This window comes from Salmo salar, chromosome ssa23, assembly GCF_905237065.1.
Source record: "Salmo salar chromosome ssa23, Ssal_v3.1, whole genome shotgun sequence".
Lineage (NCBI taxonomy): Eukaryota > Metazoa > Chordata > Actinopteri > Salmoniformes > Salmonidae > Salmo > Salmo salar.
This window is the reverse complement of record NC_059464.1, coordinates 31,529,378-31,552,285: the sequence shown is the minus strand read 5'-3', so window position 1 is coordinate 31,552,285 and position 22,908 is coordinate 31,529,378.

Genomic DNA, 22,908 nt, shown 5'->3' with positions numbered 1-22,908 from the left:
GTGTGTGTGTGTGTGTGTTGAGGTGGTCATTGTGTTTTGATATGAATGTGGAGAATCTCCAATCTCCAGGAAACAAGACAAGCATCCAAACTTGGATCAGGCTCATTTCCATCTCACTACCGCCTCCCGCTCACACACATGGACTTGTGTTGGCAGCTACTCATATGTGTGTGTGTGTGTGTCTCTCTCTCTCTCTCTGGGTTCTATAAAGCATACATGCCTGGTGGCGTTTTGTGTGAGCTTGCATACAGTTTGAGGTTGTGAGTTTGCATGCATGTTACTATTGACATATTGGTTATATGTTGCTATTTTTGTTCAGTGCTCCATCTTTCCTCTATGTGTAGGACTGTGTAATATATCACACATACAGGTATAAAGGTAGCAGGTAGCCTAGCGGTTAGAGCGTTGGGCCAGTAAATGAAAGGTCGCTGGTTCGAAATACCAGAGCCGGTGAAAAATCTGTCTATGTGCCCTTGAGCAAGGCACTTAATCCTGATCTGCTCCAGTGGCGGCGTACTACAATTGCTGACCCTGTAAAAACAACACATTTCACTGCACCTATCTGGTGTATGTAACAATAAAACACTATTTTGTACAATATGGTGTGTATGACGTATGTATAATGTTGTTGTGTATACTGTACGTGTAGGCGTATATAAGCGCATAAATATGTACAGTACCTCCACTGTATATCTCCTGTTTATCTGTGTGAGTCAGTGTCCCTATGAAGCCAGCCAGCACATCCTTGGTGCTGCCTGTGAGTGGAGTGCTGCAGTACTTTCCTTTGGGCTATGTACTGTACTCTGATCACGCTGCTTGGCTAAAGCCAATTGTGTGACTAATTGGGATTCAGGCAGGCTGCAGTGCAAAACAGCTTTTTTCAATGCCTGGCTCTGTGGAAGGCTGGAGTGTATGGTAGTGTCGAGGGAGGACAATGTAAGTTATGCATAAGATAAAATACACACCACACCCAAAACACACACACACACACACAAACAAACGTGCATGCATACACACATCATGCATGCACAAACACGCAGTGTGCATGTCACACAGTGACAAAACCCAATGGTCAAGTGCATATATTTGGAACAAATACATAACATGTACTATGACCATGTACAGTGCATTCCGCCTCTTCCCTGTTTCCAGATTTTGTTACGTTACAGCCTTATTCTAAAATTGATTAAATAAAAAATGTTCCTCATCAATCTACACACAATACCTTATAATGACAAAGCGAAGAAAGGTTTTTATAATTTTTGAAAATGTATAAAAAAATAAAAATGTAAATACCTTATTTACAGTTGAAGTCGGAAGTTTACATAGAGTTAGGTTGGCCCATCTGCTAGCCTGCTAGCCGCGGCCCGCTAGCTGTCTAGAGCATATTGGACTGTTGGCTGAAGAGATCCATTGGCCAATTTCTTGGGCCACTATACCTACTTTGTCAATTGGACTGGATCCCTTTACTACATGGAACCCTACTAATCCATCACGACTGGACTACCGACGTAACAGCACGAGGAGGCTCCGCACGAGGAGGCTATAACAGACTTTGTCCATCGCGACGTCCCTCTAAGGCCCTTCTGCTAGCTTGCTAGCACCGGCCCGCTAGCTGTCTGAATCGCCGTGTCTCCAGCCAGCCTAACTAGTCACTGGGCTCCTATGATCACTCGGCTACGCATGCCTCTCCCTAATGTCAATATGCCTTGTTCTTTGCTGTTCTGGTTCGTGATTATTGTCTTATTTCACTGTAGAGCCTCTAGCCCTGCTCAATATGCCTTAGCTAACCCTTTAGTTCCACCTCCCACACACGCGGTGACAATATCTCTCTCATCATCACTCAATGCCTAGGTTTACCTCCACTGTATTCACATCCTACCATACCTCTGTCTGTACATTACGCCTTGAATCTATTCTATCGCACCCAGAAACCTGCTACTTTTACTCTCTGTTCCGAACGTACTAGACGACCAGTTCTTATAGCCTTTAGCCGTACCCTTATCCTACTCCTCCTCTGTTCCTCTGGTGATGTAGAGGTTAATCCAGGCCCTGCAGTCCCTAGCTCCACTCCCATTCCCCAGGCACTCTCATTTGTTGACTTTTGTAACTCTAAAAGCCTTGGTTTCATGCATGTTAACATTTGAAGCCTCCTCCCTAAGTTTGTTTTATTCACTGCTTTAGCACACTCTGCCAACCTGGATGTCCTAGCCATGTCTGAATCCTGGCTTAGGAAGACCACCAAAAATTCTGACATTTCCATCCCTAACTATAACATTTTCCGACAAGATAGAACTGCCAAAGGGGGCGGAGTTGCAATCTACTGCAGAGATAGCCTGCAGAGTTCTGTCTTACTATCCAGGTCTGTACCCAAACAATTCGAGCTTCTACTTTTAAAAATCCACCTTTCCAGAAACAAGTCTCTCACTGTTGCCGCTTACTATAGACCAACCTCTGCTCCCAGCTGTACCCTGGACACCATATGTGAATTGATTGCCCCCCATCTATCTTCAGAGCTCGTGCTGCTAGGTGACCTAAACTGGGACATGCTTAACACATCGGCCATCCTACAATCTAAGCTTGATGCCCTCAATCTCACACAAATTATCAATGAATCTACCAGGTACAACCCCAAATCCGTAAACACGGGCACCTTCATAGATATCATCCTAACCAACTTGCTCTCCAAATACATCTCTGCTGTCTTCAACCAAGATCTCAGCGATCACTGTCTGCATACATAATGGGCCTGCGGTCAAACGACCACCCCTCATCACTGTCAAACACTCCCAAAAATACTTCAGCGAGCAGGCCTTTCTAATAGACCTGGCCCCGGTATCCTGGAAGGATATTGACTTCATCCCGTCAGTAGAGGATGCCTTGTTATTCTTTAAAAGTGCCTTTCTCACCATCTTAAATAAGCATGCCCCATTTAAAAAATGTAGAACCAGGAACAGATATAGCCCTGGGTTCACTTTAGACCTGATTGCCCTTGACCAGCACAAAAACATCCTGTGGCGTACTGCATTAGCATTTAATAGCCCCCGTGATATGCATCTTTTCAGGAAAGTTAGGAACCAATATACACAGGCAGTTAGGAAAGCTAAGGCTAGCTTTTTCAAACAGAAATTTGCATCCTGTAGCACAAACTCAAAAACGTTCTGGGACACTGTAAAGTCCATGGAGAACAAGAGCACCTCCTCCCAGCTGCCCACTGCACTGAGTCTAGGAAACACTGTCACCACCGATAAATCCACTATAATTGAGAATTTCAATAAGTGTTTTTCTACGGCTGGCCATACCTTCCACCTGGCTACCCCTTCCCCGGTCAACATCTCTGCACCCCCCACAGCAACTCGCCCAAGCCTCCCCCATTTCTCCTTAACCCAAATCCAGATAGCTGATGTTCTGAAAGAGCTGCAAAATCCGGACCCCTACAAATCAGCCAGGTTAGACAATTTGGACCCTCTCTTTCTAAAGTTATCTGCCGAAATTGTTGCAACCCCTATTACTAGCCTGTTCAACCTCTCTTTGGAAAGATTGGAAAGCTGCCGCGGTCATCCCCCTCTTCAAAGGTGGTGACACTCTAGACCCAAACTGCTGCAGACTTATATCTGTCCTACCGTACCTTTCTAAGGTCTTCGAAAGCCAAGTTAACAAACAGATTACCGACCATTTCAAATCCCATCGTATCTTCTCCCCTATGCTATCTGGTTTCAGAGCTGGTCATGGGTGTACCTCAGCCATGCTCAAGGTCCTAAACGATATCATAACCGCCATCGATAAGAGACAATACTGTGCAGCCGTATTCATCGACCTGGCCAAGGCTTTCGACTCTGTCAATCACCACATTCTTAACGGCAGACTCAACAGCCTTGGTTTCTCAAATGACTGCCTTGCCTGGTTCACCAACTACTTTGCTGATAGTGTTCAGTGTGTCAAATCGGAGGGCCTGTTGTCCGGACCTCTAGCAGTGCCACAGGGTTAAATTCTCGGGGCGACTTTCTTCTCTGTATACATCAATGATGTCGCTCTTGCTGCTGGTGATTCTCTGATCCACCTCTACGCAGACGACACCATTCTGTATACTTCTGGCCCTTCTTTGGACACTGTGTTAACTAACCTCCAGATAAGCCTCCAACTGCTGGCCTCCAACTGCTCTTAAATGCAAGCAAAACTAAATGCATGCTCTTCAACCGATCGCTGCCCGCACCTGCCCGCCCGTCCAGCATCACTACTCTGGACGGTACTGACTTAGAATATGTGGACAACTACAAATACCTAGGTGTCTGGTTAGACTGTAAACTCTCCTTCCAGACTCACATTAAGCATCTCCAATCCAAAATTAAATCTAGAATCGGCTTCCTATTTCACAACAAAGTATCCTTCACTCATGCTGCCAAACATACCCTCGTAAAACTGACCATCCTACCGATCCTTGACTTCAGCGATGTCATTTTCAAAATAGCCTTCAACCCTCTACTCAACAAATTGGATGCAGTCTATCACAGTGCCATCCGTTTTGTCACCAAAGCCCCATATACTACCCACCACTGCGACCTGTATGCTCTTGTTGGCTGGACCTCGCTTCATACTCGTCGCCAAACCCACTGGCTCCAGGTCATCTACAAGTCTTTGCTAGGTAAAGCCCTGCCATATCTCAGCTCACTGGTCACCATAGCAGCACCCATCCGTGGCACGCGCCCAGCAGGTATATTTCACTGGTCACCCCCAAAGCTAATTCCTCCTTTGGCTGCCTTTCCTTCCAGTTTTCTGCTGCCAATGACTGGAATGAACTGCAAAAATCACTGAAGCTGGAGACTCATATCTCCCTCACTAACTTTAAGCACCAGCTGTCAGAGCAGCTCACAGATGACTGCACCTGTACATTGCCCATCTGTAAATAGCCCATCCAAATACCTCATCCCCATACTGTATTTATTTATTTATCTTGCTCCTTGGCACCCCAGTATCTCTACTTGAACATTCATCTTCTGCTCATCTATCACTCCAGTGTTTAATTGCTATAGCGTAATTACCTCGCCACCTTGGCCTATATATTGCCTTACCTCCCTTATCTTACCTCATTTGCACACAATGTATATAGACTTTTTCTACTGTATTATTGATTGTATGTTTGTTTATTCCATGTGTAACTCTGTCTTGTTGTATGTGTCGAACTGCTTTGCTTTATCTTGGCCAGGTCGCAGTTGTAAATGAGAACTTGTTCTCAACTAGCCTACCTGGTTAAATAGAGGTGAAATAAAAAAATACATTAAAACTCGTTTTTCAACCACACCACAAATGTCCTGTTAACAAACTATAGTTTTGGCAAGTCGGTTAGGACATCTACTTTGTGCATGACACAAGTCATTTTTCCAATAATTGTTTACAGACAGATTATTTCACTTATAATTCACTGTATCACAATTCCAGTGGGTCAGAAGTTTACAAACACTAAGTTGACTGTGCCTTTAAACAGCTTGGAAAATTCCAGAAAATTATATCATGGCTTTAGAAGCTTCTGATAGGCTAATTGACATCATTTGAGTCAATTGGAGGTGTACCTGTGGATGTATTTCAAGGCCTACCTTCAAACGCCTCTTTGCTTGACATCATGGGAAAATCAAAAGAAATCAGCCAAGACCTCAGAAAAAAATTGTAGGCCTCCAAAAGTCTGGTTCATCCTTGGGAGCAATTTCCAAACGCCTGAAGGCACCACGTTCATCTGTACAAACAATAGTACACAAGTATAAACACCATGGGACCACGCAGCCATCATACCTCTCAGGAAGGAGACGCGTTCTGTCTCCTAGAGATGAACGTACTTTGGTGCGAAAAGTGCAAATCAATCCCAGAACAACAGCAAAGGACCTTGTGAAGATGCTGGAGGAAACAAGTACAAAAGTATCTATATCCACAGTAAAACGAGCCCTATATTGACATAACCTGAAAGGCCGCTCAGCAAGGAAGAAGCCACTGCTCCAAAACCACCATAAAAAAGCCAGACTACGGTTTGCAACTGCACATGGAGACAAGTATCGTACTTTTTGGAGAAATGTCCTCTGGTCTGATGAAACAAAAATAGAACTGTTTTGCCATAATGACCATACTTATGTTTGGAGGAAAAAGGGAGAGGCTTGCAAGCTGAAGAACACCATCCCAACCGTGAAGCACGGGGGTGGCAGCATCATGTTGTGGGGGTGCTTTGCTGCAGGAGGGACTGGTGCACTTCACAAAATAGATGGCTTCATGAGAATGGAAAATGACGTGGATATATTGAAGCAACATCTCAAGACATCAGTCAGGAAGTTAAAGCTTGGTCGCAAATGGGTCTTCCAAATGGACAATGACCCCAAGCATGCTTCCAAAGTTTGGCAAAATGGCTTAAGGACAACAAAGTCAAGGTATTGGACTGGCCATCACAAAGCCCTGACCTCAATCCTATAGAAAATTTGTGGGCTGAACTGAAAAAGCGTGTGCAAGCAAGGAGGTCTACAAACCTGACTCAGTTACACCAGCTCTGTCAGGAGGAATGGGCCAAAATTCACTCAACTGATTGTGGGAAGCTTGTGGAAGGCTACCCGAAACGTTTGACCCAAGATAAACAATTTAAAGGCAATGCTACCAAATACTAATTGAGTGTCTGTAAACTTCTGACCCGCTGGGAATGTAATGAAATAATTAAAATATTAAATAAATCCTTCTCTCTATTATTATTCTGACATTTCACATTCTTAAAATAAAGTGGTGTTTCAGATGTACCTAAAACAGAGAATTTTTACTAGGATTAAATGTCAGGAATTGTGAAAAACTGAGTTTAAATGTATTTGGCTAAGGTGTATGTAAACTTCCGACTTCAACTTGTAGATGTGTGGATAAACCACTTCTCCAATCTTTTTGGCTCTATAACAAAGAACAAACAGCAAAAAGATATACATGATAAATTACAAATCTTATAATCAACTTTTAAAGACTACCAGAGCCCACTGGATTCTCCAATTACATTGAATGAACTATAGGACTAAATACAAACCCTCCAACCCAAAAAGGCCTGTGGTGTTGATGGTACATTCCCAAATATTTGGAACCAAGGACTGATAACCCCAATCCACAAAAGTGGAGACAAATTTGACCACAATAACTACTGTGGGATATGCGTCAACAGCAACCTTGGGGAAATCCTCTGCATTATCATGAACAGCAGACTTTTACATTTCCTCAGTGAAAGCAATGTACTGAGAAAATGTCAAATTGTCTTTTTACTACATTACCGTACGACAGACCACGTATTCCCCCTGCACATCCTAATTGACAAACAAACGAAACAAAGCAAAGGCAAAGTCTTCTTATGCTTTGTTGACTTAAAAAAAACGTTTCACTAAATTTGGCATGACGGTCTGCTATACAAATTGGTGGAAAGTGGTGTTGGGGGAAAAACATACAACATTATAAAATCCATGTACACAATAAACACACACAGGGCAGTGGGGTGAGACAGGGATGCAGCTTAAGCCCCATCCTCTTCAACATATATATCAAGAAATTGGCGGGGGCACTAGAACAGTCTGCAGCACCCGGCCTCACCCTACTAGAATCTGAAGTCAAATGTCTACTGTTTGCTGATGATCTGGTGCTTCTGTCCCCAACCAAAGAGGGACTACAGCAGCGCCTAGATCTTCTGCACAAAGTCTGTCGGACCTGTGCCCTGACAGTAAATCGTAGGAAGACAAAAATAATGGTGTTACAAAAAAGGTCCAATTGCCAGGACCATAAATACAAATTCCATCTACACACCTTTGCCCTAGAGCATACAAAAAAATTACACAAACCTCGGCCTAAAAATCAGCGCCACAGGTAACTTCCACAAAGCTGTAAACGATCTGAGAGACAAGGCAAGAAGGGCCTTCTATTTATTTTATATTTTTTTATTTAACCTTTATTTAACTAGGCAAGTCAGTTAAGAACAAATTCTTAGTTACAATGACGGCCTACCCCGGCCAAACGACGCTTGGCCAATTGGGCGCCGCCCTATGGGACTCCCAGTCATGTCTGGTTGTGATACAGCCTGGAACATGCCATCAAAAGGAACATCAAATTTGACATACCAATTAGGATCTGGCTAAAAATACTTGAATCAGTTATAGAACCCATTGCCCTTCATGTTTGTGAGGTCTGGGGTCCACTCACCAACCAAGAATTCACAAAATGGGAAAAAGACCAGATTGAGACTCTGCATGCACAATTCTGCAAAAATATCATTTGTGTACAACGTAAAACACCAAATAATGCATGCAGAGCAGAATTACGCCAATACCCGCTAAAGGAGACATTAAATTCTACAACCACCTAAAAGGAAGCGATTCCCAAACCATCCATAACAAAGTCATCACCTACAGAGAGATGAACCTGGAGAAGAGCCCCCTAAACAAGCTGGTCCTTGGGCTCTGTTCTAAAACACAAACAGACCCCACAGGACAGCAACACAATTAGACCCAACAAAATCATGAGAAAACAGAAAGATAATTACTTGACACATTGGAAAGAATTAACAAAAAAACTAGCTGGAATGCTATTTGGCCCAAAACAGAGAGTACAATGTAATTGACCCAAAATTAAGGAAAGCTTTGACTATGTACAGACTCAGTGAGCATAGCCTTGCTATTGAGAAAGATTGCCGTAGGCCCTCAAGAGAAGACAGGCTATGTGCACACTGCCCACAAAATGAGGTGGAAACTGAGCTGCACTTCCTAACCTCCTGCCCATTGTATGACCATATTAGAGACACATATTTCCTTCAGATTACACAAAGAATTCGAAAACAAATCCAATTTTGATAAATTCCCATATCTTTTGGGTGAAATACCACAGTGTGCAATCACAGCAGCAAGATTTGTGACCTGTTGCCACAAAAAAGTGGCAACCAGTGAAGAACAAACACCATTGCAAATACAACCCATATTTATTTTCCCTTTTGTACTTTAACTATTTGCACATCGCTACAACACTGTATATATACATAATATGACATTTGAAATGTCTTTATTCATTTTGGAACTTGTGTGAGTGTAATATTTACTGTCCTTTTTATTGCTTATTTCACTTTTGTTTATCCATTTCACTTGCTTTGGCAATGTAAACATATGTTTCCCATGCCAATAAAGCCCCTTGAATTGAATTGAGAAAGCGAGAGCGAGAGCGTGTGCCTGCTGGCTGAGGGGCAGACAGTGGATGTCAATGTTGAAAAAATCATGATGCCATGTTTGGAAAATCCTTCGGGGAGCTTTGTTGTTTAACTGGCCCAAAACAACTGTGCTACGGGAGAGTGTGGACAACACTGACCACATTTACATGCACTCCAATATCCAGTCATTATTCTGGATACTCAAGTATTCTGTTTTTGAGTTGACGCAAATAAACATCATATCCCGTTTTACAATAACCCGAAAAAGCTTGGTTAAGGGTTTGGAGTTAAGGTTAGGGTTTGGTTAAGGTTTAGGGTTAGAGGTAGAGGTCTTCATGGATCCACCTGTACCCAAATACCCAACACCCAATCCGGGACCCAAGTGGGTCTTAACATCACGGTTCTGGGTTGGATCTGATATGATTGTCAGGGGTCTCAGGTATGTATAATCTTAACTGACTTGTCTGGAAGGGCCCGTAAAAAGATCCGAACGCGACTGCTGCAGTAGAGAGACATTTTATAATTCCCTTGCATTTCACGAGAGTGGAGCTTGGTACGTATTGCTTGTTGTTGGCCAATCATAAGTCATCAAAGCAGCAATAGGCTACAGTCCAGAGCCTCCGTGTGTGGAAAAAAGTTAGGAGATATCTAATCAATGGAAGATGGAATTAAAATGACGGAATTAAAAGTTAAAGGAGAAGAATAGGCTACAACAACCAAGAGCCAACAGGTAGGCTGCTACTTAATATTCTGGAGTTGTTGATATTTGTAACTGTAGGATGACAAAGCGCATGCACTGCAGCCTCAATTAGCCTAGCTATCTAACATTAGCCAGCTTAACTAGTTTCACCTGGTTTAACACAGTCAATATAAGTACTACGTAATCAAATTTGATGATAAATAACCTAGCTATGGCAGCTATTAGTCTACAATAGTGTGAGTCGGCTTGGTTGGTTGCTGTCTCTCATCTCTCCCTCCTCTCTGCTCCTGTCACTCACTCACAGTACGGCCCCTCCCCCGGCTGCTAGAGCAGCACCGCTCTCTTGCATGCTTTATCAGCTCCGGTTAATAAAGTAGCTTACATAAATTACTTTTCTGCTTCTTCCTTCACTCTAATCGGAACGGGTCTGGATTTGACCAGGTCTATACAGAACGGGTCTAGTTGTCCTCCAGTCCGTTCGGAACGCGTCTCTATATTTAAAAACATTTATTTATGTATATCGGGTCCAGGTGGAAACATTTTGGACCCGTGAAGATCTCTAGTTAGGGGTTAAGGGAAATATGATTTTTAATGGGAATCAATTGTTTAGTCCGTACAAGTATGGTAAAAACAAGCGTGTGTGTGTGTGTGTGTGTGTGTGTGTGTATGTTGGTGCGTGCGTGTGTGTGCATACAATAGGCACACATAACAAGAAAGTAGTAGGAGTGCCTGTCTGTGTGTGAACCAGTGGAGGCTCCTCAGAGGAGGAAGGGGAGGACCATCCTACTCAGTCAATTTCATAAAAATAAAAATAGTGGAACATTAAAGTTATCCTTTTTAGATAAAACTATACTAAATATATTCATGTCACCAAATAATTGATTAAAACATACTGTTTTGCAATGAAGGTCTCCAGTAGCCTCAACAGCACTCTGTAGGGTTGCGTCATGGTGTAGCCAGAGGACACCTAGTTTCCGTCCTCCTCTGGGTACATTGATTTCAATACAAATCCTAGGAGGTTCATGGTTATCAACCCCTTCCATAGACGTACACAGTAATTATGACAACTTCCGGAGGACGTCCTCTAACCAATCAAAGCTCTTGCAGCATGAACTGACATGTTGTCCTCCCAATCAAAGGATCAGAGAATTAATCTAGTACTGAAAGCATAAGCTACAGCTAGTTAGCACTGCAGTGCATACAATGTGGTGAGTAGTTGACTCAGAGAGAAAGCTAGCTATATTTCTTTGTATTTCTTTCACTTTCACTTAGCTAGCGAATGCAGCAAGCTAGTTTAGCCTACTCAAACACCCGGCTCAAACAGAGAAGGATGCTATGTTAGCTATCTGGCTATCCAACACTGGAACTCTTCCAAGTCAGGGTTTTATTAATTTACTTCCATCAGGCCTTGCCGGTGTAACCGCTAAACTGCTTGCTGACTACAGTGTACTGCATGATTGTAGCGGGTTTACTAACACGTTAGTTCTAGTAGCTATGTTGACTATGATGTGAGCTAATATGGTGACAACAATGTAGGCTGTGTGTAGTGGTTAGCGGTAATGATATGAACATTTGGCTTGGAAAGGTTTTTACGCCTGGTCACAGACAGTTGATGTGTTGTGTACTGAAATCCACAAGCGAATGGAAAAGGTGAGAGGACGAGAGCGTGTAGATGCTACAAGGAATTATACAACGAGCAAAATTATCATGCTGTTTGTTTGTGGCTGCTATGAAAGTGAACTGTGTTTGTGTATGATCAGGCGTGTATTCGTTGCGCCGATTCTGTTGAAAAACGTTTCTTAAATGGAAGCAAATGGAACGAAGATACACATAGCTGAATATGTCCAATAGAAACTCTCGTTTGCAATTGTTGGACTAATGATTACAGCCTAGATCAGCTAGATGCAGGCAAGAGTGTGCAAGGTGGTATTGAATGTGTCACTGTCACCTTGATTACTCAAATTGCTCTCGAGCTCTGCACCTACGTTGTAAACTTTCATTCATAGGCTAGGTTGTAGCAACCTCATGATTGGTATAGGGAAAACTGGAGTATTATGTAGTAGCCTAAACTTCCCGAAGTTACATTGAACTGGGTGAATGGAATATGAATGACAGTCATCCAACATGCTGTAATAGAAATAAGGCCATTAAAGCTCATAAAAAAAAGTCTCGTCCTCCCTCATCTTAAATGTTACCAACCGCCACTGGTGTGATCATCCATGTGAACAAAAGGAGAGAGGAACTGCATTACACAAGATCTGGTGGATTACACCAGATAAAGCCCTGAAATGTCCTATGTTCAACAGAAAACCGCATTGAGGAAGGCTTACTTTGTTGTACCCAGCCAAGTCCAAATGTTAAAACAGAACAGTTAAAACACTACAGGCAATCCGGTAATGGAAACTGACTACACAACACACGTATGTGATAAGCTGTTTAATCGTCTATTTTCATTATTATTCACATGCAAAACATTATAGGCCTCAAATATTTATTGTTTTACAGAATGGAAGCAAATAGAAGTGGAAAGATAGATGGGCTGATAAACAGATGAGGTATCAAATCCCTCCCATCTCTTTCCCTCCCTCACTCCCTTTCATTTTTCTCTCCCTATCTCCCTCACTCCCTCCTTACCTGTCTTCCTCTCCCTCTCTCTCCCCATCCATCCCTCTCTCCACACACACAGCTGTGGAATGTCCAGGCAGGTTGGCTGGGTGCCTGGTTCATGTCATGCCAATTAAGTTCAGCAGCTAATAGTCTTCCATTTGGGAATCCATCCTGTTACAGACAACATTAACCCTTCCCTGAACTGAGAGTAACTAATACACACTCTCACATGCATGGAAATGGGCAGGCATGCTGTGACGAACACACACACACACACACACACACACACACACACACACACACACACACACGCACACGCACACGCAGATGCACATACTAGTAGCTATGTTGACTATTTATTAATGTGTATGTGCGGGTGTTTGTTAAAAGCAGAACTAAAATTTGGGTTGGACCTTGTGGGTAATTCAGCAATAAAGTGATATTAAGCTTAATCTCCCACCAGCCTCCTCTGATAAATATACATAGAAATATAAATTTACAGAACACACGTAAACACAGCCACAATAATTTATACAAAAACCGACCCTCTCTCAATTATGCACATTGAAAACATTTTCCAAATAGAAATCCAGATGTTACATCCCCCTCTCCCACATTCCATTTGAACATGTTCTCGATATCATCAAAGCACGACGGCAGAAATGAGATACAGTACATTAACAAAGGAAGTGAAAAATATGGAAAGAGAGACATGATTGTGGGATGGATGGATGATGGTGGGGTATGGGGAGGGGGTGTTGAGAGAGGGACCCAGAGAGACATCTACATCATTTGGCCTAATGACACCATCTGGTGGATGGTAGGGACATCAAGATCACACTCACACAAAGAGGAGGGAAGTGGGTGAAGTGTAATGAAGCATTTGGTTCTGGGGGAAAAACACTTATGAGAAAATTCAGTTTTCAAATCAAATAAAATCCAAATGTATTTGTCACATGTGCCGAATACAGGTGTAGACCTTTCTGTGAAATGCTTACTTACAACCCCTTAACCAACAATGCAGTTAAGAAAATATAGTTAAGAAAATATTATCTAAATAAATTAAGGTAAAAAGTTACACAATTAAATAACAATAATGAGGGTATATGCAGGGGGTATCAGTACCGAGTCAATGTGCGGGGGTACAGGTTAGTCAAGGTAATTTGTACATGTAGGTAGGGATAAAGTGTGAGAACAGTCTGTGACTGGAGTCTCTGACAATTTTTTGGGCCTTCTTCTGTATATAGATCCTGGATGGCAGGAAGCTTGGCCCCAGTGATGTACTGGGCCGTACGCACTACCCTCTACAGCGCCTTACGGCTGGATGTCGAGCAGTTGCCATACCAGGCAGTGATGCAACCGGTCAGGATGCTCTCGATGGTGCAGCTGCATAACTTTCTGAGGATATGGTGACCCATGCCAAATCTTTTCAGTTTCCTGAGGGGAAAAAGGCATTGTCGTGCCCTCTTCACAAGTTTCTTGGTGTATTTGGACCATAATAGTTTGTCGTTGATGTGGACATCAAGGAATTTGAAACTCTCAACCCGCTTGACTACAGCCCCGTAGATGTGAATGGGGGCCCTCCCTTTCTTGTAGTGCTGATACTTGACTCTTTTCCCACATTATACACAGTTATGGTAAAAATACACCTGTATAGTGGGCTTCTGTTTTGTATTGAATTCTTATCAGCGTGTACAGTATGTGAGCTGCCATTTTGCATTGAGTTCCCTTCAGTGTGGATGTTTCCCTGTGAGAGTAAATGTCAGAGTGATTGAGCGGGCAGCAGCGGCGTTGTCTGGTGAGGCTCTGTGGGTTGGACCAGCCAGGGATTCCCTCAGGACTGGAGCACTGTGACTGCATGTTCCACAGCTGTCAGCAGCCATTGACTCACCACTAGACACCACTGACTCACACACTGACACTCACACACACTGATACTCTCACACACACTGCACAAACACGATTGTACACACACACACACACACACACACACACACACACACACACACACACACACACACACACACACACACTCTCTATGACTGCAGAATGACACCCCTTGTCACACTAGTGACCACTATCGTCACACACCAGACCCCAAAGCCCACACACACCATATACAGGACACACACTTAACCCCCAAATGAGACCTTGAATCTGTCCCAGTACTTCATGTCAATGAGGTATCATCACTGTCGCTGTAGACATACAGTACATTCAGTGGGATTTTGTGGCTTTGTTGAATCCTCTGCATAGAAATCTATACAAATATAACTGAACCGAATTAAGTCAAATCATGCCAACCCCCTCCCCTCCCTCTGTCTATTTCCAACCGCCTCCCAGCTGTACCTCTCCGTGACCCTCAGATCCCTCTCTCCCATTTCTCCACAATTCTCTCCTTCCCTCTCGCGTCTTCCCTCCCTATACCTCACTCTCTCTACACCTCTCTGTCACTCTTCTCTCTCCCCATCCTCTGCCCTGTCTCTGACCTCACAGTGGGGCGTCTCTGTGCAGCATCTGACCCCCTGGCCGCCTGTCTCACAAATCTCCCATAGAGCCTCTAATGGCTTCTACACATGCAGCCGTGACAGGACATTATACACTACCTGTACTCATTAGATACTGGCTACTGCTGCCGCTTCACTCTGTGGATCACACTGTGGATAGCCTGGTGCTGTAGTGTGTGCTTCTATCCTTACCCGTCTTCACCTTCATGTAACCTGGAATGAAGAGCTGACCTTTACTAATCCAATCACATACTAATCAGCAAATATCTCAAAAGAGTGAGGATGGAGGCATTTCACAGTATTGGAACATGGCCCTAGTTTTCAGTCCTTTTTGAATGAGATTGTTCGTTCCTCTGAAGGAGATGATCCAATTAACATGCAGTTCAAATTTGTCTTTGGGTGAAAAGCATCATTTCTGCAAGATCATTTATGACATGTATCATTTTCTCCCAGTTCATTATGACTTACAGGCTAGCCTCATGGCAGGCTATGATGGTAAATGACTTTTCTCAGCTCATTGCCAGATTATTCAGGATGTGGAGCACACTAGCTCTCATAGTGTAATAATGAGATGATCGACAGTAGGAAAGAGAGCTATGAGAGGTCCAGAGACGGCAGCGTGTACATTTACATGTTTTATTTAACCTTTATTTAACTAGGCAAGTCAGTTAAGAACAAATTCTTATTTACAATGACGGCCTACCCCGGTCAAACCCTAACCCGGACAACGATGGGCCAATTGTGCACCGCCCTATGGGACTCCCAATCACAGCCAGACGTGATACAGCCTGGATTCGAACCAGGTACTATAGTGACGCCTCTAGCACTGAGATGCAGTGTCTTAGACTGTTCCGCCACTCAGGAGCCCTCGAAAAGAGTGAGAGAATGTGTGTGTGTGTGTGTGTGTGTGTGTGTGTGTGTGTGTGTGTGTGTGTGTGTGTGTGTGTGTGTGTGTGTGTGTGTGTGTGTGTGTGTGTGTGTGTGTGTGTGTGTGTGTGTGTGTGTGTGTGTGTGTATGTGTGTGTATGTACACTGGCTTTCTAATCACACCCTAGCAGAACCACAGAGGGTTTCATTGGGAAACGCCAGTCAGCAGACAGAAAGTCACAAGCCCCAGTCAGAGAGCAGGAAGAACCACACTGGCAGTGCAACGAGACCTCAGTATGACTACACCACAACCACACGCCACTCGCCCAACGACCACAGCTTAGGGGCAGGCCAGCACCAGAGCACGGTCCTCTGGGAGTGGAGACTGGAGAGGGAGGGCGAACTGGGACAACAGTACCATCATACAGTACTAAGACTCATAGGGCTGATTGATTGACTGACAAAGAGGGGGATCCAACTGGAGAAAATGTTACTTTAGCTTGTCTGTGTTTACAACAGTAATAACCCTATCATTATCATGTCATTGACACTTACACTGTTGCTTACTGTCTGGGACAAGGGAACATTAGCAAAAAGACAGGAGTTAATAAGAGGAGAGACCATGTGACAGAAAGATATAGTGAAGAAAGGCACTATTGTACATGTAGCTGGAGGTGCTTTCCTACTTCAGAGTGGTGATGGATGGAGGTTGTAAAGGGATGAATAAGAGATGAGGATCAGGATGAAAGGGCTTTCCAGAAACAGCAGCCTTAGTCACACAGCTGGGCTGGGACCCCTGAGCCTACCAGGCCACACCACACCACAGCCAGCCTCACTGATCAACACAGACACACACACACAAAGTAACAAACACACACAGTCATATGCAGTCACACAAACACACACCTCCCAAGAATCCAGATTCCAGCTCCAGCCTAACCCTATACCCAGCCCCAGTTGACATGAGAGTCAGAGGGAGGGAGGGAGGGAGGAAGAGAGGAGGACTGCCAGCCAGCCAGAGAGGTGGAAGGGAGGAAGTGAGGAGGACTGAAAGCTAGCCAGACAGGTGGGGGTGGGAGGGAGGGAGGAAGAGAGGAGGACTGCCAGCCAGCCAGAGAGGTGGGGGTGAGGAGGCTAATCTGAAAACAAGGCTCCCTAAATTTTATCAGCATATCGAATGCGCGACCCGGGCTGGCAACACCCTGGATCATTGCTACTCTAATTTCCGCGATGCATATAAAGTCCTCCCTCGCCCTCCTTTCGGCAAATCTGACCACGACTCCATTTTGTTGCTCCCAGCCTATAGACAGAAACTAAAACAGTAAACACCCGTGCTCAGGTCTGTTCAACGCTGGTCCGACCTATCTGATTCCACGCTTCAAGAATGCTTCGATCACGTGGACTGGGATATGTTCCGGATAGCATCGGACAATAACATTGATGTATAGACTGATACGGTGAGCGATTTTATTAGCAAGTGCATCGGTGATGTGGTACCCACGGTGACCATTAAATCCTTCCCCAACCAGAAACCGTGGATTGATGGCAGCATTCACGCAAAACTGAAAGCGCAAACCACTGCTTTTAATCATGGCAAGGTGACCGGAAACATGACAGAATACAAACAGTGTAGCTATTCCCTCCGCAAGACAATCAAAGCGTCAGTATAGAGACAAAGTAGAGTCGCAATTCAACGGCTCAGACACGAGACGTATGTGGCAGGGTCTACAGTCAATCACGGACTACAAAAAGAAAACCAGCCCCGTCACGGACACCGATGTCTTGCTCCCAGACAAACTAAACAACTTCTTTGCGCAGACCAGCTGGCTGGTGTGTTTACGGACATATTCAATCAATCCCTATCCCAGTCTGCTGTTCCCACATGCTTTAAGATGGCCACCATTGTTCCTGTTCCCAAGAAATCTAAGGTAACTGAGCTAAACGACTATCGCCACGTAGCACTCACTTCCGTCATCATGAAGTGCTTTGAAAGACTAGTCAAGGATCATATCACCTCCACCCTACCTGACACCCTAGACCCACTCCAATTTGCTTACCGCCCCAATAGGTCCACAGACGACACAATCGCAACCACACTGCACACTGCCCTAACCCATCTGGACAAGAGGAAAACCTATTTAAGAATGCTGTTCATCGATTACAGCTCAGCATTTAACACCATAGTACCCTCCAAACTCGTCATTAAGCTCAAGACCCTGGGTCTCGACCCCGCCCTGTGCAACTGGGTCCTGGACTTTCTGACGGGCTGCCCCCAGGTGGTGAGGGTAGGAAACAACATCTCCACCCCGCTGATCCTCAACACTGGGGCTCCACAAGGGTGTGTTCTCAGCCCTCTCCTGTACTCCCTGTTCACCCACGACTGTGTGGCCATGCACGCCTCCAACTCAATCATCAAGTTTGCAGACGCCATAACAGTGGTAGGCTTGATTACCAACAATGACGAGACAGCCTACAGGGAGGAGGTGAGGGCTCTTGGAGTGTGGTGTCAGGAAAATAACCTCTCACTCAACGTCAGCAAAACAAAGGAGATGATTGTGGACTTCAGGAAACAGCAGAGGGAGCACCCCCCTATCCACATCAATGGTACAGTAGTGGAGAAGGTGGAAAGTTTTGAGTTCCTTGGGGTATATATCACGGACAAACTGAAATGGTCCACCCACACAGACAGTGTGGTGAAGAAGGCGCAACAGCGCCTCTTCAACCTCTGGATGCTGAAGAAATTTGGCTTGTCACCAAAAACACTCTAACTTTTACAGATGCACAATCGAGAGCATTCTGTCGGGCTGTATCACCGCCTGGTACGGCAACTGCTCCTCCCACAACCATAAGGCTCTCCAGAGGGTAGTGAGGTTTGCACAACGCATCACCGGGGGCAAACTACCTGCCCTCCAGGACACCTACACCACCCGATGTCACAGGAAGGCAAAAAAGATCAAAGACAACAACCACCCAAGCCACTGCCTGTTCACCCCGCTATCATCCATAGGAAGGAAGAGTGGTTGCGAATGGACTGCCAAATTTATATACCCTTTATGTTTATTTTGTAAATTTTTTTTTTTGTAGATATTCCGCACGGTCGCAAACTAGAAGCACAAGCATTTCGACTACACTCACATTAACATCTACTAACCATGTGTATGTGACCAATAAAATTTGATTTGATTTGAGGAGGGAAGAAGAGAGGACTGCCAGCCAGAAAGGTGGGGGTGGGAGGGAGGGAGGAAGAGAGGAGGACTGCCAGCCAGCCAGCCAGAGAGGTGGGGGTGAGAGAGGAAGAGAGGAGAACTGCCAGCCAGCCAGAGAGGTGGGGGTGGGGAGGGAGGGAGGAAGAGAGGAGGACTGCCAGCCAGTCAGCCAGAGAGGTGGGGGTGAGGAGGGAGGGAGGAAGAGAGGACTGCCAGCTAGCCAGCCAGAGAGGTGGGGGTGAGGAAGAGAGGAGGACTGCCGGCCAGCCAGCCAGAGAGGTGGGGGGTGAGGGAGGGAGGAAGAGAGAAGGACTGCCAGCCAGACAGTCAGAGAGGTGGGGGTCAGGAGGGAGGGAGGGAGGAAGAGAGGAGGACTGCCAGCCAGTCAGAGAGGTGGGGGTGAGGAGGGAGGGAGGGAGGGAGGGAGGGAGGAAGGAAGGAAGAGAGGAGGACTGCCAACCAGCCAGCCAGCCAGTCAGAGAGGTGGTGGTGAGGAGGGAGGGAGGAAGAGAGGAGGACTGTCAGCCAGCCAGCCAGCCAGAGAGGTGGGGGTGAGGAGGGAGGGAGGAAGAGAGGAGGACTGTCAGCCAGCCAGCCAGCCAGCCAGAGAGGTGGTGGTGAGGAGGGAGGGAGGAAGAGAGGAGGACTGCCAGGCAGCCAGAGAGGTGGGGGGTGGGGAGGGAGGGAGGGAGGGAGAGAGGAGGACTGCCAGGCAGCCAGAGAGGTGGGGGTGGGGAGGGAGGGAGGGAGGGAGAGAGGAGGACTGACAGGCAGCCAGAGAGGTGGGGGTGGGGAGGGAGGGAGGGAGGGAGGGAGGGAGGGAGGGAGGGAGGGAGGGAGAGAGGAGGACTGACAGCCAGCCAGTCAGAGGTAGGGGTGAGGAGGGAGGAAGAGAGGAGGACTGCCAGCCATCCAGAGAGTTGGGGGTGAGGAGGCATGCTGCTAATAGAGCTAGGAGGAGGAGTGCACACTAAATTAATTTGGCTTTGAGCAAGGGGGAGTCTACAACAATGTGTCAGTGGTGTGTGTGTTTGTGAATGTGAGTCAGTGTGTGTGTGTTCTGCGCCAAGGTTGTGTGTGTGACTGCGCGTGTGTGTGTCTATGAGAGCCAGAGAGTAGGTGGTGGAGAGGAGGGGTGTGTGTAAGGATGGGGCCAGGTGGAACTCTAGCTAGCTCTGTATGTGGTGTCACTGGGATGGGAAGTGACAGGCAGGAAGCCCCACAGACAGCTGGGTAACAGCTCACTCCCACACTGGAGAGGGCTTTACACTGAACACCAAAAGTACTGCCTCTCCTCTCATTCATTATTTTTTTCTCTCACTAGCACTGGATAGAGGGGGAGGATGATTCATAGAAAGAGAGAGGAAGAGAAAACGATAGAGGGTGGAAGAGTGAGAAGGAGGGATAAAAGAGTCTCAGGATAGATTGGGAGGTAGGGTGAGACAGGGAAATAAGAGAGGAAGATGTTGAGCAAGAACAGAGATAAAGAGAGAACAGAAAGAAGGTGAGAGGGAATTATAGAGGAGGACATGAGACGGGGGAGATAGAGCGGGAAGGACAGTGAAGGAGAGAATAGATAGGCAGTGAAGAAAAAAGCGGGCGATGTTGTTTGTATTCACATGACTCCATTAAACAGTCCTCATTTCTCCAGTTAGGTTTCCTGCTACTAGATCACCAAAACAGCTACCGCAAATCCCACAGCCGACCAATGACGAGACACATTTCCCCCCCTCTCTCTCTCACACACACACACACACACACACACACACACCACCTACACCTACCTAAGGGACAGAGTAGAGAGGCAGTGAGAGGAGGATACAGTGCCTTCAGGAAGTATTCATACCCTTTGACTTATTCCACATTTCGTTGTTACGCGCTGAATTGTCAACATGGACTCCTCCAGCTGGGTCGTGTCAACATGGACTCCTCCAGCTGGGTCGTGTAAACATGGACTCCTCCAGCTGGGTCGTGTAAACATGGACTCCTCCAGCTGGGTCGTGTAAACATGGACTCCTCCAGCTGGGTCGTGTAAACATGGACTCCTCCAGCTGGGTCGTGTCAACATGGACTCCTCCAGCTGGGTCGTGTAAACATGGACTCCTCCAGCTGGGTCGTGTCAACATGGACTCCTCCAGCTGGGTCGTGTCAACATGGACTCCTCCAGCTGGGTCGTGTCAACATGGACTCCTCCAGCTGGGTCGTGTCAACATGGACTCCTCCAGCTGGGTCGTGTCAACATGGACTCCTCCAGCTGGGTCGTGTCAACATGGACTCCTCCAGCTGGGTCGTGTCAACATGGACTCCTCCAGCTGGGTCGTGTCAACATGGACTCCTCCAGCTGGGTCGTGTAAACATGGACTCCTCCAGCTGGGTCGTGTCAACATGGACTCCTCCAGCTGGGTCGTGTAAACATGGACTCCTCCAGCTGGGTCGTGTAAACATGGACTCCTCCAGCTGGGTCGTGTCAACATGGACTCCTCCAGCTGGGTCGTGTCAACATGGACTCCTCCAGCTGGGTCGTGTCAACATGGACTCCTCCAGCTGGGTCGTGTCAACATGGACTCCTCCAGCTGGGTCGTGTCAACATGGACTCCTCCAGCTGGGTCGTGTAAACATGGACTCCTCCAGCTGGGTCGTGTCAACATGGACTCCTCCAGCTGGGTCGTGTCAACATGGACTCCTCCAGCTGGGTCGTGTAAACATGGACTCCTCCAGCTGGGTCGTGTAAACATGGACTCCTCCAGCTGGGTCGTGTCAACATGGACTCCTCCAGCTGGGTCGTGTAAACATGGACTCCTCCAGCTGGGTCGTGTCAACATGGACTCCTCCTGCTGGGATGGGCCATACTATACACTCACTCACACAGAGAAGGAAGATGAAGACAGACACAGAGAGAAACAGATGAGAAAAAAATAAGAGATTGACAGGGAGGAAACAAGGGTTGAATTGTGTGTGTGTGTGTGTGTGTGTGTGTGTGTGTGTGTGTGTGTGTGTGTGTGTGTGTAAAAGAAAGACATGAGAAATAAATGAAGATTAAGATAAATAGGGAGGCCTTTGCAGAAAAAAAACAAAGACCGCCACAGATGTAAGAGTCAGAACAAAAGAGAGCGAGTGACAGAGGGAGAGTGACAGAGGGAGAGTGACAGAGGGAGAGTGACAGAGGGAGAGTGACAGAGGGAGGCAGTGAGGGAATGACAGGAGGAGAGATAGACGGAGGGATGGAGGGGAGGATGGATGAGAAGCAGAGAGATTGACAGCTTCCGTTCCCTGGGACACATGAATAAACCAGCACAGCATATATTGCCTTGGAGAGAGAGGGATGACAGAGAGAGATAGGGATGAGAGAGTGAGGAGAGAGAGGGATGACAGAGAGAGATAGGGATGAGAGAGAGAGAGGCAAGAGAGAGAGAGGAGAGAAAGGAGGAGATGAAGAGAGAGCGTCTCCATAATCAAGCCATCAAGGAGAGCAGGAGCGAGGGAGTGATGGGGGAAGCAGCGATGTCTCTGAATGAGTCAATCATGATTAATCAAAACGCTTCTTGCTCTCCATTCAGGCGCTCCCCTCTATCTCCTCTGCTCAGTACATGCACATGGTTACTCGACAACATCACAATATGGTCTTCTGGGCATTTCCATCAAATCAAATGTTATTGGTCACATACACATATTTAGCAGATGTTATTGCGGGTGTAGTGAAATTCTTGCGTTCCTAGCTCCAACGGTGCAGTAGTATCTAACTATACACACATCTAAAAAGACACTGTATATGTGTTAGTGTTGCTAATATAACCATTGAAGTGAAATCCAAATGATTTTCTCAGCCTTTATGTACAA